Source organism: Trachurus japonicus, unplaced genomic scaffold, assembly GCF_045865225.1.
Source record: "Trachurus japonicus isolate A0001 unplaced genomic scaffold, Traja_1.0 AP030010.1".
NCBI lineage: Eukaryota > Metazoa > Chordata > Actinopteri > Carangiformes > Carangidae > Trachurus > Trachurus japonicus.
The window spans coordinates 183,650-197,431 of NW_028220143.1; the positions used below are offsets into that span (position 1 = coordinate 183,650).

A 13,782-nucleotide genomic window follows, 5' to 3' on the forward strand; every position below is an offset into this window, starting at 1 on the left:
CTGTTTTTTTGTTGTGTTTTCTGATTTGCCGTTGTTGTCTGATTTGCCGTTGTTTAGTAATTTGTCATTGTGTTTTCTCTTTTTGTGTTGTGTTTTCTCTTTTGCCGTTGTTGTCTGATTTGCCGTTGTGTTTTGCACTTCAGGGCCACCGTACTCATCTCTGCCAGTCAGCCTCTCAAACTGCCGCCTCTCTCGCGTGCGGGCGCACCGCACGTAGACACACGTGAGAAAAAAAAAAAAAAAAAATTAATTTTTTTTTTTTTTTTTCAATTTTTTTGGCGGGCCCAAACGAGACTGTGGCGGGCTCGTTAATTAATGGGAAACACTGCCATACGAGTGGGTACTAGGACCCAAGCGTGTGATATATTGCAAAGAGGAAGTTATTGCTACAGTAATGATAAATAACTTGCAGACACATGTACTATATGTGTACTTTGTGGATTCTTTCCCCTCACTTGCCTCTCAGGGCTTGTGACAGTCAGATTATGCATATTAAGAATGTAAAGAGGAAGTCTGTCATGTTGTAACAATTTGACTTTTGCCTTATTTTACCAACTACGATGACCTGGATGACTAAGAACCTTCAGAGACACTCACTACCTGCTGAGGGACATCGCACTCACTTTCACCATCACCTCTACCGTAAGGAGAATTGTTTATTAACGAGGGATTTATTTCATACATTGTTAAGCAGCTGATGTGTTTTATTGTGACACACAGAGAGATGAGAGGAGCAGCGATGAGTTCAACAGCAGCATCAAGTGGATTTGTCGTCATCGTCCTTCTCACTGTACCAGGTACTGTACATCTGCATAAGTAGGATATTTAGTTAACACACTCAGAGCAGGATGAAACAAACAGTTTTAAATTAATTGATTGTACAACTATAAATTATACAGAGTGGTTTTTGTTGCATGTATGTGCAGTCAATGATTTCAGTATTTTGGAACTTTCTCTCACCACTTGTAGAATTCATAATAATTGTGCTATTACACAAGTTCCTTAGGAAAAGATAACATCTACCAGGGGCTCAAAATAAGGAACCAAACATTGTTAGTTCATTCTATAACTTGCTGATATCATGGTGGTGTTTTATTTTTGGGTGCAGTCCTCCTTCTCACTGTACCAGGTACTGTACATCTGCATAAGTAGGACATTTAGTTAACACATTCTAAGCAGGATTAAACAAACAGTTTTAAATTAATTAGGGCCACGGGGCAATCGCACCGGGCACTATTGTTATTGTTAAGTGTGCGTTTTTGGCTCCCAAGAGGGCACTTTAGCACACATTTTGGCTCCTAGTGGGCACTTTAGCACATGTTTTGGCTGCCATGAGGTCACTTAAGCACGAGTTTTGGCTCCTAGAGGGTACTTGAGCACATGTTTTGGCTCCTAGAGGGCACTTAAGTGTGCGTTTTTGGCTCCCAAGAGGGCACTTAAGCACACGTTTTGCACACATCCTCTCTAAGACCATGTGTTACATTGTCCCCCTCTGCTGGCCTGGCCGTAATCTCTCCTGTGCTCTTTTTCCATCCAGGTGTGTGATTGCTGCGGGGCGTATTTAAAGGCGGAGGTTCTGCGCGCTCTCTCTCTCCTCCCTCTCCGGTCCTGCGCTCCACCACTCGACCACGCTTCCTCTCGTGGGTCCGGGAGCGTGGTGCTCGCGGCTGGCTGGCAGACCTTTTGATTCGGTTTTTGTTTCTGTTCAGGGTTTAGGTTCCGGTTCTGTTGGGGATAGGGAAGAAGGTCGGTGCCTGGTCCGACGGCCCTGTGTGGGTTGGCTGCGGTGGCCGTCCTTTCCTTTTCCCTTTTGTTTCAGTTTGCCTGCCAGTCCAGCCGCCTCCGTTGCTCAGCTTGTTTTATCCCTCCTGCTTGTAACAATAAACCTTTTACGTGCATTTGTAACTCCTGTCTCCACACTTATGTTGCCTCCCGTGTATGTACATAGTGGTCGTTTGGGGTCGTAACATAAATTGGGGGCTCGTCTTTTTGATCTTTCGGGATTGGTTTAGTGAAGTGCTGTGATTGCACTAGGAAGTGTGTGGAGAAGTATCAGCTGTGGCTGTAGGGATGGAGTTTAACTTACGGGAGTTTGTGGCCGATCCGTCATGGGAGGCGGTCTGGTGTTGCACGAAGGATAATTTGTTTTTGATTGCTGACCACTATGGTGTGGAAGTGAACAAGCAGGCTAAGAAGGCCGCGCTGTTGCAGGAGGTGAGTGCAGCGCTGATTGGCGGAAGGGTTCTGCCTGCTGTGCAAAGGGCTCCTGGGCAGGCGCGTCAGTCTGGTGCTGAGTCGGTGAGACTTAAGGAGCTGGATGTTGAGTCGCAGCGTTTAGCCACCAGGGAGAGGGAGTTGCGGCTCATGAACGAGCTCGAGATGAGGAAGCTCGAGGTTCGTATGAAGGAGTTGGAGTTGGGGGCAATTGTGAGACCAGCAGAGTTTGATGTCGCAAAATACATTCGTTTGGTGCCTCCGTTTAATGAGGATGATGTGGACAAATACTTTGTGCTGTTTGAACGAGTCGCTACAACGTTAAAGTGGCCGAGAAATGTGTGGACATTGATGTTACAGTGCGTCTTGGTGGGGAAAGCGCAGCAGGTGTGCTCGTTGCTTCCCCCGGAGGATAGTGTGGACTTTGATAAAGTGAAAGTGGCGGTGCTTCGGGCTTATGAGCTGGTTCCGGAGGCGTACCGGCAGAGGTTCAGGAGGCTGAGGAAGCAAGGGGGCCAGACCTTCGTTGAGTTTGTCCGTGAAAAAGAAGCCCTGTTTGACCGTTGGTGTTCTTCCAGCGGGGTGACTGAATTCAATGAGTTGAAGCAGTTAGTGCTGATGGAGGATTTTAAAAACTGCCTCCCTGAAGTAGTGGCCACATATTTAAATGAGCACAAAGCTAACGATGTGTTTAAAGCGGCAGTGTTGGTGGAAGAGTATACATTGACTCATAAACCTGTGTTTGTGGATCGTCCCTTTAATAAACCTGTTGGGGGTTTGAACCGTGGGAGTTTTGAGGGCGGTCGGGCCTCAGTGGGGGTCTCGGAAGGTGAGAGGAAACCTGCCTCGTTTAATAGGCCTGCCTTTAAACCTGATAGAGGCGGCCCGTTTGTTAAAGAGGGTGTGAAATGTTTCTACTGTAAAGAAATGGGGCACATTGTGGCTGATTGCCCCGTGTTGGGAAGAGGAAATGTGAAGCCTGTGTCTTTGGTCAACTCGTTGGAGAAGCCTTTGGACGTGCCTGTGGTGTCTGCTGGCCTCGCTGATTTTGCTCCGTTCATTATGGATGGCTGGGTTTCGTTGTCTGGTGGCGGCCGTGAGGTCCCGGTTAAAATACTGCGTGACACTGCTGCCTCTCAGTCGTTTATTCTGGAGGGAGTGTTGCCGCTGGGTCAGCTGTCAGCGCTGGGCTCAGATGTGCCAGTGGTGGGTTTTGGCATGGAGGACTTAGATGTGCCTTTGCACAGGGTTCATCTCCGGTCAGACCTGCTGTCAGGCGAGGTAACTGTGGGGGTGCGCCCTGCGTTTCCAGTGCAGGGGGTGGCGTTCTTGATGGGGAACGATCTGGCCGGGGGTAAAGTGCTGGTTACCCCGGCGGTGACGCCAGTCCCTGTTAGTCAGTCTCCAGACGAGTTGGCGCGCAAGTTTCCCACTGTGTTTGCTGCCTGTGCTGTCACCCGGTCCAGGTACAAGAGAAGTGAGGAGGAGGTTGATCTGAGTGACAGTTTCCTCTGTGTTAATGATGACCTGTCTCCGTCTGAGGGGGGCACCGAGGCCGGTGTCTCTCCGGAGCTGAAGGACTTGACTCTGTCTCGAGAACAGTTGGGCCGGAGCCAGAAGGCGGACGTGTCACTGTCCTCGCTGTTTGAAGCCGCCGTGGCAGCGGAGTCGGTGGACTCTCTGTCCACGGGTTTCTTTGTGAAGGATGGTGTGTTGATGCGTAAGTTTACGCCGCCGAAAGTGTCTCCGGCCGATGACTGGTGTGTGTCCACTCAGGTTGTTGTGCCCCGCCCGTACCGGTCTGAGATTCTGAGTCTGGCTCATGAGAATCCTCTTTCTGGTCATTTAGGAGTGAGAAAGACCTACGACCGCATTCTGCGTAATTTCTTTTGGCCTGGGTTGAAGGGTGATGTGGCGCGTTTTTGTAAGTCCTGTCATACGTGTCAGGTGGCTGGGAAGCCGAACCAAGTCATTCCGCCGGCTCCCCTGTACCCGATACCTGTGATGTGTGAACCATTTGAAAGAGTGTTGGTTGACTGTGTGGGTCCGCTGCCCCGTACGAAATCCGGCAACAAGTTTCTGCTGACAGTGATGTGTGCATCAACTCGTTTTCCCGAGGTGTTCCCTCTGCGGAAAATTACTGCTCCTGTGGTTGCGAGAGCGTTGACCAAGTTTTTTTCACTGTTTGGGTTGCCTAAAGTGGTGCAGACGGACCAGGGCTCTAACTTCATGTCTCGTCTGTTCGCGCAGGTCCTGAAGCAGCTCCAGATTAAACACTCGTGTTCCAGTGCGTACCACCCTGAGAGTCAAGGTGCTCTTGAACGCTTTCACCAGACGCTGAAAAGCATGCTGCGCACTTACTGTCTGGATTGTCAGAAAGAGTGGGACGAGGGGGTGCATTTGCAGCTGTTTGCGATCAGGGAGGTGGTTCAGGAGTCCCTGGGGTTTAGTCCGGCTGAGCTGGTGTTTGGTCACGCGGTGCGTGGGCCGTTGAAGCTGTTACGAGAGAAGTGGCTGGATGAGAACACTGAGAAAAATCTGCTTGACTATGTGTGTGACTTTCGGACGAGACTGCGCCGGGCTTGTGAGATTGCCAGGGGGAACTTGGAGTCTGCTCAAGCTAAAATGAAGTGTTGGTTTGATAAAAATGCAAAAAACAGAGTGTTTCGTCCTGGTGACAGGGTCCTGGTGTTGTTGCCGCTTCCTGGATGTAGCCTGCAGGCTCGGTACAGTGGTCCCTACCTGATCAAAGAAAAGGTGGGTGACAGAGATTACATTGTTGCTACTCCAGATCGGCGGCGCAAGCACCGCCTTTGTCACGTTAACATGCTGAAACTTTATTGTGAGAGAGAAGAGGTGCAGGTACCTGAGACTGACAGGTCTCCCGAGTCGCTGTCCGGTGCTGAAGCTGTGTCGCCGCGCGTCAGCCTGGTGACAGGCGCGACGGGTGGGGAGCTCTCCAGTGCTGAAACTGACAGCTCGCTGTCAGTGGCGTTGACGGAGGGGAAGCTGTCAAACTCTGCGGTGCTGGCGGAGCTGCCTGCCCGATTGTCTCACCTCACAGAGACGCAGTGTGCTGATGTGGTTGCTTTGATAGATTCGTGTAGTGAGTTGTTCACTGATGTTCCTTCTCAGACTCACCTGATAGCTCACGACATTGACGTGGAGGGTTCCGGTCCTATTAAACAGCATCCGTACCGGGCCAGTCCTGAGAAGCGTGCGCGTCTGAAAAAGCAGGTGAGCTATATGTTGCAGCACGGTATTGCTGAGCCTAGTTGTAGTGCGTGGAGCTCTCCGTGTTTGCTTGTTGTTAAGGCAAATGGTGATGATCGTTTCTGTACAGATTTCAGGAAAGTAAACAGTGTGACGAAGCCTGACTGTTACCCGCTTCCACGCATGGAGGATTGCGTTGATCGTGTGGGGGGGGCCCGGTTCGTGACCAAGCTGGAGCTGCTGAAGGGGTATTGGCAGGTGCCGCTAACTGAGCGTGCTAAAGAGATCTCTGCCTTTGTGACCCCTGATGACTTTCTCCAATACAGGGTCATGGCGTTTGGGATGCGGAACGCGCCCTCCACGTTCCAGCGCTTGATGAACGTCACTTTGTCTGGTCTGTCGTGTTGTGAAGCGTATCTTGATGATCTGGTTGTGTGCTCGGAGTCGTGGGCTGAACATGTGGAACATTTGGAGAGTGTGTTTTCTCGTCTGAAGGGGGCTGGGTTGACTGTTAACCTGACGAAATGTGAGTTCGCGCAGGCGAAGGTCACATACTTGGGAAAAGTGGTGGGGGGAGGACAGGTCCGTCCTGTCCATGCTAAGGTGGAGAGTATTTTGAACTTTCCGGCTCCAACTAACCGCACTGAGCTGCGCCGTTACCTGGCGATGGTGGGTTATTACCGGGGGTTCTGTAAGAATTTTTCATCTGTTGCCTCTTCCCTAACTGATTTGTTGAGTCCCAAGGTCAGCTTTACGTGGACCGAGGCCTGCCAGACGGCGTTTCAACACACTAAAAGTCTACTTTCCAATGCTCCTGTCCTTTCAGCACCGCGCTTCGACTGTCCTTTTAAGCTGGCTGTGGATGCCAGTGACACCGGGGTGGGCGGCGTGCTCTTGCAGGAGGGTCCTGATGGCGTGGACCATCCCGTGTCGTTTTTTTCGAAGAAGCTGGACTGTCATCAAAAGTGGTATTCAACCATCGAAAAAGAGACCCTGGCCCTCGTGTTGGCGCTCGAGCATTTCGAGGTCTATGTCGGTTCGACGTGCTGGCCACTTACGGTGTTCACGGATCACAATCCGCTTGTTTTTTTGAGTAGGATGCGCAACAAGAATCGCCGCTTAATGTGCTGGAGTTTGCGCCTCCAAGCTTTCAATATTGATATCAAACATGTGCGGGGTCGTGACAATGTGTTGGCCGACGCGTTGTCACGCCAATGATGTTGATTTACTGAACCATGTAGCTATTGTGTTGCTTTATTATTATTATTGCTAATGTTGTCATCTTGGCCATGGTTCAGTGACTTATGGTGGGGGTGTTACATTGTCCCCCTCTGCTGGCCTGGCCGTAATCTCTCCTGTGCTCTTTTTCCATCCAGGTGTGTGATTGCTGCGGGGCGTATTTAAAGGCGGAGGTTCTGCGCGCTCTCTCTCTCCTCCCTCTCCGGTCCTGCGCTCCACCACTCGACCACGCTTCCTCTCGTGGGTCCGGGAGCGTGGTGCTCGCGGCTGGCTGGCAGACCTTTTGATTCGGTTTTTGTTTCTGTTCAGGGTTTAGGTTCCGGTTCTGTTGGGGATAGGGAAGAAGGTCGGTGCCTGGTCCGACGGCCCTGTGTGGGTTGGCTGCGGTGGCCGTCCTTTCCTTTTCCCTTTTGTTTCAGTTTGCCTGCCAGTCCAGCCGCCTCCGTTGCTCAGCTTGTTTTATCCCTCCTGCTTGTAACAATAAACCTTTTACGTGCATTTGTAACTCCTGTCTCCACACTTATGTTGCCTCCCGTGTATGTACATAGTGGTCGTTTGGGGTCGTAACACCATGCATAGGCCTTAGCCATAGCTAGATAGCTATTGGGCAGTCAGCGAGCATTTAAGAAAATGAAATGATCATCAGATGCAGTTTGAGGTGTGTACCACATACATAAAGTTGGCTAATGAGCCATGATATTTACTGTTAGCCAACTAACAATTAAGCTAAGTTGACAATAGGTTTCTTATGCATGTTATCAATGTAGTGGCATGAAAAACGTCAAGTTCTTCAAAAAAGATGTAGATAATATTAATGTATCAGACGTAAAAAGTTGTATATTGTCAACCAACTAACTACCACTAAGCAACATTTAGGCCTATTTACCATGGCAAATAATAAAAAAAAGAAACCAATAAAGCAACTTTTTAATTTACATGTACAGTATACCCAGCAGTGAGAAGGGTGTGTGTGCATTTCAGCTTTTACTGGTATGTGAAATCTGGTGTGCAGCCAGTGTTTTTTTTCTCTCTCACACTCCCAATCCGCATAATAGCTTAATATATGAAAACAATAATTAAAAATTATTATTAATTTAAAAAAAAAAATCACATAGCTATTGACAACATCATTAATTCCTGTGACCATAACTAGCCACAGCGGTGTATGATAGCAAATTTGCAGAGAGGTTGTGGTGATAAATTGCGTGGCGGATGAGAATACATGAGGACTGGTTGAATTTGCGTTAATAGTTGCAATTAAAACATTGTAAAATCCTGGAGGGTCCTACCAAGAAAAAGGGGTAGAATATAAGTTATATTATATTGAGTATTTAGTAGTGATATGTGACAGACAACCTGTGTCATGCTACGGAATAACTTCTAATACATTCTATTGGTGGGGGGAGGGGGTTGTTCCTTTCCGATGTACAGGAAAAGTGGGTGTGGGTGTTTTTTTTTTTACACCAAGGAGTGTTTTGGATGAAAAGCTAATGCTTGCAATCAACTCAGAATCGTGAAAAACCCCTAGTTTGACCCCTCACAAGTTACTTAAGGCCAAATTAAAAATTTCGGAATTTTTGAAAGTCTGGTTACACGTACCCCAACTACTTTTTTTAGGGGGTTTTCCACGGGAGTTGAATTTCAATTAACAGCTAAACTAGAAACACTGGTAACTGTTGGTTGTTTCAAACTCATTCAAATACTCAGCTGGTGTTTGTGAGTGTACCATGATGCTAAACATCCAGTATGTCTTTTGGAATTTTGAGAGTAGGCCTAGCCTAAAATTCTATTGAGGCTCTGAGCCTGTTGATCGCCAGCTAGTAGTGAAATGATCATAGAACCAATGATTTTGGTTGGATTTTTATAATTTTTTCACTGGAATGAGTATACTGTTTGCTGAAAATGATGACACATTGACTGATGTCATAACCTGGACCCATAGTTGATTGCCAATGAAGTAAAGATGAAAATATTGGGAAAAAGTGAGAAAACGCCTAATTTTTTTCCATAAAATTGATACAAAATCATGTAGAAATGTGTTTTAAGAGTTATTTTTTCAGTGGATGTTGTCACCACATGTGTTCTGTGTATCTGAAATGCATTCATTGACAGCCTACCCAGGCTACTGAGGATTTGAAGAAAAAAATCATTTTTTACAATTTCCTGTCGAAAAATAAAGGGTGCATACAGTGAAATGGCCACAATTTTTTTTCGCGATATTTCCGGCAGAGCAGACCCCTCAATTATTGTTCCTTAGTGTCAAAGTTACCAGAAAAAACACAAATAAAAAGTATAACGGACGATGTCAGGTTCAACCCATTTCCTTGAGCTTTTGAGCCTGTGGCTCCCCGACTATGTGTGGATTTTTTCTTCCATAATATTTTTATTCTTCATCTTGTATTGCAGTGTGTGTGTATTGCACGGAATTTTCATGTCAGAGCGCGTGACATCATTGGTTAGAGTGGGAGAAAGCCCAGAAAAATTCCTGAATTTTTCTCTTTCCACACTCGGCCCGGCCACAATTTACACTCCACACACATGATTTTTTCAAAATTTGTAAGACAAACTTGTTCTGTCTCTCACCATGTGCTCAAAATATCAGAGAGACTTACAGAATTTACAGAATCAGCCTTTAAGTGCGGCCACGTCTGTCTCTGCTCCTCATTGACTCCAATACAAATATTTTCTGAGAGAAGCAGAACGGACCGATGTTTTAAAACTGCCAGCGTCTCCAAAATATTTACTGTAGAAACACCAAATCGTACCACATTTTTCAGGAAGTCCTTACAGCACCGTTGATCTGTGTTTTGTTCTGATAGGAGTTACCGTTTTGTCACAGTAAGCCTTTTGCGAGACCAGTGCAGAGGCAGAAAATCACTCTTTTTCTCGACGTTTCTGTCTGTCTCAGCCTGGGGGGCCTCTGTCGTCATTGGCAACCACCTCAAGTTGCCGTGGTAACGTCTGATTCTCAGGCCAGAGCTTGTTAACTTCATAAACAATCCACCTGGCGCTCGTTTAAATGTTTGTAAACACATACACACAGCTAAATCAGACTGACACAGGATGCAGCTCGTAACATGTGCCAAGTCAGTCACACACACACACACACACACACACACAGGTAACCTAATGTGGTTACAGCTCCTCCATATCAGTGCTTATAGAAAGATGACCATGTGTCTATTTGATCAGCTCTGTCTTGACCTTAAGATCGTGGGTTTAATTCCCATATTGGCAGAGATGGCAAAACCGGCCGTAGCTCCCGTGGCCCTCTCAAAATTTCCCAGAGGACATTTTCTAGTTGATTGTACAATTACAAATTATGCAGACTGGTTTTTGTTGCATGTATGTGCAGTCAATGATTTCAGTATTTTGGAACTTTCTCTCATCACTTGTAGAATTCACAATAATTGTGCTATTACACAAGTTCCTTAGGAAAAGATAACATCTACCAAGGGCTCAAAATAAGGAACCAAACATTGTTAGTTCATTCTATAACTTGCTGATATCATGGTGGTGTTTTATTTTTGGGCGCAGTTACTGTAATGAGCGAGAGTGCACCAATGACTTGCCCTTTCTGTATTCTAGTTATACTGTATATTCTTCACCACCTTGGCCACAAAGTGGAAAAAAAGGGAAGAAAAATTTCAGACCTTAACAATAGCAATAATAATACCTATTTTTATTTCTATTACAATATTCCTCTGCAATTTGATCTGTTATTTACAGTAGTATTATACATGTGTTTGTCATGTCACAGGTTTTAAAATTGAAGAACATTCATAAAGTTTCACCCATGTGCTATGAATCTGACTGTGGTTTCTGCTGTGCTCTCTGTTACAGTGATACATGGTCAGAATGACTGGGGAGTGAATTATGCTCACAATCAGATCTGTGCCTCAAAAGGATCAACGGTGGAAATACGCTGCACCTACAGACACCCATCCAGGGTATTTTATCCCACTACACCTGTCTATTTTACTTCATTTTATCTAGTGTCTTTCTTGTCTTCTCTTTTTATCTATTTTACTTAATCTTATCTAGTATCTCTCTCATCTTCTCATTTTCTCTATTTTACTTCATTTTACCTAGTGTCTTTCTCCTCTTCTCTTTTTTATTTATTTTACTTCATTTTATCTAGTGTTTTCCCCACTGCAAATGAGCGAGTGTAAGATAGTGTTTCCCGATAAAATCCAATGTTCTAAAATTATTGTGTGAATGTGTATGTGTTTGCGAATGCATGTGTGTCTCCCTAACATGTGTTCCCTATGTCTCCCAATATGTGTTGTTAAGGAAACAATTAAGGAAACAATCTGGTATACTAACTTTAGTAACAATAAACCTGTGGATCTGAGAGCAGACTTGGAGTTCTCACGTCGTGTTCAGTATCTCTGTGGTGACAACAACGACTGCACTCTGAGAATCAGAGACCTGAGAGAGAGCGACTCAGCTGTTTACAAGTTCAGCTTCACAACAAACCAACCAGATGGGAGGGTTATTGATTCACCTGGAACCACTTTGACTGTCACAGGTAACATTTTTATTCGAAACTTAAAAAGTGAAACCACAGAACTGTACATCTGAGCCCTCTAGGACTCCTTTTAATTATTCCCGAAAGTTGCGAACAAAACATATGGTGCACTGCAAAAATTCAAAATCTTACCAAGAATATTTGTCTTATTTCTAGTCAAAATGTCGTTTCTAGTCAAAATAAATCTCATTGTACTTAAAATAAGACTCATCACATTTAAAAAGTATCTTGTTTTCAGACACTTTTTACTTTTTTCAAGCAAATTTTCTACTTGAAAATAAGTAGAAAAATCTGACAGTGGATCAAGTTTTTCTTTCTTATTACAAGCACAAAAAACTTGCTTTCACTGGCAGATTTTTCTACTTATTTCAATTGAAAATGAGTTTGAAACAAGTGAAAATGATCTAAAAACAAGTTAATTTTTAGGTGATGAGTCTTATTTTAAGTGGAAAGAGATTATTTTAGACTAAAATTGAGACATTTTGACAAGAAAGAAGACAAATATTGATGGAAAGATATTGAGTTTTTGCAGTGTGAGGCCTCATTTTATCACTACGGCCCACGCCTATGGAACAGACTGCCTGAGGACTTGAGGAGAGCAGAGAATCTGGACATTTTTAAAAGCAAACTGAAGACCTACCTTTTTAGCCTTGCTTTTAACTGATTCTTACTATTTCTATTATTCTAAAACATTCATTTTATTTAATTTGTTTTATTTGTGTGTGTCTGTCTGATCAGCTCTGTCTTGACCTTAAGATCGTGGGTTTGTTTCCCATGTTGACAGAGATGGCAAAACCGGCAGTAGCCCCGTGGGCCTTTCAAAATTTCCCGAGAGGAAATTTTCTAGTTCATTTTACTTCATTTTATCTAGTGTTTTCCCCACTGCAAATGAGTGAGTGTAAGATAGCGTTTCCAAGATAAAATCCAATGTTCTAAAATTATTGTGTGAATGTGTTTGTGTTTGCGAATGTATGTATGTCTCACCTAACATGTGTTCCCTATGTCTCCCAATATGTACGAAGGAGGTATTAGGGCCAGCCCAAAAAAAAAAAAAAAGCCAGCCAAAAAAAAAATCTGGCGCAAGGGAAAAAAGCAAGCAAAAAAAAAATCTGGCACAAGAAAAAAAAATACGAAGGAGTATTAGGGCCAGCCAAAAAAAAAAAAAATCAGGCACAAAAAAAAGAGAAAAAAGTCAGGTAAAAAAAAAAAAAAAGCCGGCACAAGAAAAAAAAAAAGCCAGGCCCAAAAAAACCGAAAAACTGCAGGGGCTTGACCACGTAGGAAGCGACTAACGGCTCCATGACAGCAGCAGCAGAGTGACAGACAGGCTCCTGTAGTAGTATTTGTAAATCCTACAAATACTCCAGTAGGAGGCAGAGACCAGTGGATCGCGGTGGTCCAGTCACGGAGGTTAACGTTAGTTAGCTAGTAGGGTGCAAAAACCACTATTCGATTTTGTAAATATATTGCTCCCATTAAGCCATCTCACACAAGTTTTAGAAGACTGGAGCTCATAAACAGACATTGCCCCTTCTGCCAAACTCTGCAGCGCCATAAAAGTGAACAATAAAGCCGATTAACTTTGACTCAATGCCGGAGCATGACAATGAAAACAAGAACTAGCTACTTCAGAATCGGTTTACGAATCACTTCCGTGTCCAACCCCTGCTGCTAACTGGGGGGCTTTCTAACTCCTCTCCTGTAGTATTTGTATATTTACAAATACTACTACAGGAGCCTGTCTGTCACTCTGCTACTGTCATGGAGCCGTCAGTCGCTTTGTTGTGGACGTGTTCAAGCCACTGCAGTTTTTTTTATTTTTTCGCCTGGCTTTTTTTTTTCTTGTGCTGAATCTCTTTTATTTATTTATCTTTTGCCTGACTTTTTTTTTTTTTTTTCTTGTGCCGGATTTTTTTTTTTTTTTTTTTACCTGACTTTTTTTTTTTTCTCGTGCCGGATTTTTTTTTTTTTGCTTGCTTTTTTCACTTGCACCGGATTTTTTTTTTTTTTTGGCTGGCCCTAATACTCCTTCGTAAATATGTGTTCCCTATATTGCTTGTTTTTATCATGTGAAGCACTTTGAGCTGCCAGGGGCATGAAAAGTGCTATACAAATAAAGATTGATTTATTGATTTATTGATTTATTGATTTATTGATTGATTGATTGATCTGTTATCACTTGCGTTGACAGTTCTTTCTGAAGTCCTGCGTCTCTTTGTCCAGGTTTACAGGTGCAGATGAGCGAGTTGTCATCTTGCATACTTGTTACATGTACACGGCCACGTCTCGAGTGTCACAGCAGTTGTCTATCCAATCATTCTTCCTACGTGTGGTATGAAAATGGAAAGATTGCCCCTACAGAAGAACGTTTTTTTGAACAATTCTTTTATGCTGGAAACAGTTATTCCTGTGCTCTAAAAGGACACGAAGATTTCCCCTCTCCTTCAGTGTGTGAGTAAATCTACTATCTTACATTAACTCATTGAGTGCCGCACTCCTTTCCAAAGTTTTAGTCAAGTGTACCGGCAATTTAGACCATTTTTGACGATTTTTGTAGAGCCACAGTGTATTCTATATTATTGCCA

General features: G+C 44.5%; 1 protein-coding gene and 1 long non-coding RNA gene across 2 annotated transcripts in view; both read left to right on the forward strand.

The window, feature by feature from the left end:
• LOC146960773 (sialoadhesin-like) overlaps nt 1-13,782 on the forward strand; it is a 52,876-nt gene that overhangs the window by 14,902 nt on the left and 24,192 nt on the right. The window lies entirely within an intron of this gene.
• On the forward strand, nt 468-13,645 carry LOC146960775 (uncharacterized). Its single transcript, XR_015035368.1, has 5 exons — nt 468-642; nt 723-797; nt 10,510-10,616; nt 11,027-11,197; nt 13,421-13,645. It is a non-coding gene; the product is annotated as an uncharacterized LOC146960775 (long non-coding RNA).